Source organism: Nycticebus coucang, chromosome 14, assembly GCF_027406575.1.
Source record: "Nycticebus coucang isolate mNycCou1 chromosome 14, mNycCou1.pri, whole genome shotgun sequence".
In the NCBI taxonomy this organism is placed as follows: Eukaryota; Metazoa; Chordata; class Mammalia; order Primates; family Lorisidae; genus Nycticebus; species Nycticebus coucang.
In genome coordinates this window covers 62,046,173-62,049,411 of record NC_069793.1, presented here as the reverse complement: position 1 = coordinate 62,049,411, position 3,239 = coordinate 62,046,173, and the positions used below count along the sequence as shown (strand labels likewise).

Here is a 3,239-nt window from a genome sequence, read left to right as displayed (position 1 = left end):
AATCAGATAGCAGGAGCCATAGATAAACAGTAAATATTTGTATTTGCTAGAGTAATAAAAGGACTAAGAGAATGGATGATCTTTTAGTAAACATTTGGAATTTAGTCAGTAAAATTTACCTTTACTCTAATAGGTGAATCTAAAAATAGCCTATGTCAACTGGCCACAACAAAAGTATGAATTCTGTTAGCTAAACTGACTCATACACCAGTATGATTCCTAGCCCACTGCGTATGCATTTTCTAATTCATAAAATTGATCAAAATTTTGCACAAGTCAATTTCACTAATTAGTAATGATTATATAAAAATGAAGAGGAAGTATATATAACATGTGAAATATGAAAATGGATGTTATTAAAATAATTTTTAATACCTTCTGAATCTTGCCTTTTATACTCAACATGTGGACTTCTAAATACATTCACGTTTGCTCTCAAGACTTAGCATCATCCCCAGTAGAACAATTTCTGGACTCTTCTTCGTATCTGTTGAGTCTTGATACTATAAATAATAGGGTTCCTCCGGGGTGGGAAAAGGATATAGATGTTGCCCATGAGGACATGAACCAGTGGTGAGAGGTGTTTTCCAAAATGATGCACCATGGTCAGACCAATAATTGGGATGTAGAAAAATAAAACAGCACAGATGTGAGACACGCAGGTCTGCAAGGACTTGAGTCTCTCCTCCCACGATGCGATGGCTAACACAGCATGCAGGATCAGGACATAAGAGATGATTATGAGCAGAGCATGGATGCTGATTGCCAGGAACAGACCATAAATGCTGTTGAAGTGGATGTCTGTGCAGACAATTCGAATCAAGTCTTGGTGCAGGCAGAAAGAGTGAGAAAGGACGTGAGGACTATAGTAACTTAAGAACTTGGGATGGATGATGACTGGAGCTGTAAGTAAAGAACTTCTATACAACATCACCACCCCAATTTTCACGATCTTGTCATTTGTTAGAATGGAGGAGTAGTGCAGTGGATTGCAAATGGCAATGTATTGGTCAAAAGCGGTAGCCAGGAGGATGGAGGACTCCCTGAAGGACAGACCATGAATGAAATAGGACTGGGCAGTGTAGGAATCCAAGTCGATCTCTCCAATGAACCCCCACAGGATCCCCAGTACTGTGTACATAGTGGACATCCCTATGCACAAGTCGGTGAGGGCAAATTGGCCAGAAAATAGAACATGGGCTGGTGCAGACTTGACTCAGTCCAGATCACATGGAGCACCATGGAACATCATAGCATAGATGGAGGAGAAAGGGATGGAGAGCCAGAGATAGTCAGCTTTGAGGCCAGGGAAGCCGGGAAGAAGAAAACTGGAACTACTGAGATTTGAGATAGAGATAGCAGACATTAAACGGGGATCAGAATTATTTTTAGAAAGGTATAAATTACATACAATTTGGGATAATCTAATTATTTACTAATGTTTATCTGCTTTGAGAAATAATGCAATACAAGTTCTGTAAGTAAACTCATAAACTTGGCACAATAGGAACCTGATTCTTTATTTTTTTAGGTAAAAAATCCTTTCTCTAGACATGAAATTTCCAGTTCTAGTGAGTAAGGATGAAAGAAGACTAGAGTTTTATACAGAAACAATAATGTTACTGGCCATAAGGGATTTAGATTTCAGGTTGAACTTCTGGGAGTCTTTGTTCATCCCTAAAGGAAGATGATGTGTGATCATAGAGGTGCACTGCTTGCATGGGTGGCTTCACTCTTGGGAAAATGTCACATTAAGTTATTTTTTTCCTGGGTTCCTACAGCCATTTCTTTCACTTTCAGAAGGTCACAATATCCTTGAAGGAATAGACTGCTAAAAGTCTGTACTTGGCAGAGCATAAAAATTAGCCATGAGAAAATATGCTCTGTAAGTGGATTCAGAACTTGTTTACACAGTTCACCTTGTTTAGCCCTTCTACAAATTATTTTCCAATTTAAATCAGACTTTCTTTTCTCCTTTTTCCCCCATGGACCTCTTCGTTATTTAGAAGATTTATTCCTTTTCTGAATCTTCATAATATTATCTTGAATGTCTTTCATATGTAAAATAACATAATTGCCATGAATTTTAAACTGAGGAGCACTAAACAAATAGTTCAATGCATTTATTTTATCTATGACTTCGATAGCTATTTATAGATAGAATAAAAACATTTACTTAAAAATACCACATATTTGTACAAACCAAAGAGTCATAAACATAGCCAGTGTGGATTTAGCCTCTTGTAGATCCATGAGTCCATGTTAAATAGATAAGGACACAGGAAGTGAGATTCTTTGATGAAAAGAGTCTATGAATTATTAGAGCCTATGGGAATAATTTTAAGGTTTCGGAGTACAAATGAAGATCTATAAAGTGCCACCAAAATAATTTGTACACTTTGATTGCAACAAACTATTTCAAAGAAGGAGTAGTTTAATGTTTTAGGAAGAAAACTATATTTAAAAATACAAATAAAACATTTAAATCATATGAGCATCTAGGCATTATGCTCAGCATAAAACTGAGTGTTTAAACAAAGCCTAGAAAAAGGGGAATTAATACAGCTAATCAAGATGAGAGAAAAATGACAGTGAGACAGATTACTTTCAAAGTTTTCTATTTCTTATTGATTAGGATTTAGTCAAAATGAATATCAGTGCCTAATGCAATGTGGCCACTTATTTTAGGTCATGTGTGCCCACTTATTTCTCTTAGCAACCAGGCTAATAGAAATAAGTGGGCACATATGCCCTAAAAGTCGCACAGTCCATAGTGCAAGAGGAAATAAATATGGCTTTCAATTTTTCCTTTTTTAAGGATTAAAATGTTCACTTCAAGATAATTGTAAATTCATATTCAATTTTACGAGACATTACGGAAAGACCCTGTGTACCTTTTACCTAGTCATATTTGTTTTTTACGCTCCAATTTCAGTTTACTGTGGTGAATCTCTTCACTTTTCATCCATAGAATTGTGTTAGTAAGACATTGTGCTGTACAACTCCTGAGAACCAGGAAATGACAGACGGTCAAAGATGGCTCATTCTGAAGGACGAGACGGAAAGCCTCTGTGTCTCCTGCTGTCCCTGCAGCTCTTTATTCAGTGGCCTTGTTGACACATTGTACTGTTCTTGACATAGAATTCTTGCAAACTGTTCTAAACCAGAAAAAATGAGATATCAAATATAGAGATAAATAAAATCTATAGTGTGTGTGTGTAAGAGAGAGAGAGATTAGT

The 3,239-nt window shown here is 36.4% G+C and overlaps 1 pseudogene; it reads right to left on the bottom strand.

Moving 5' to 3' along the window:
- Positions 1-448: 448 nt before the first annotated feature.
- Positions 449-1,366, bottom strand: LOC128564464 (olfactory receptor 51V1-like; annotated as a pseudogene).
- Positions 1,367-3,239: the final 1,873 nt, after the last annotated feature.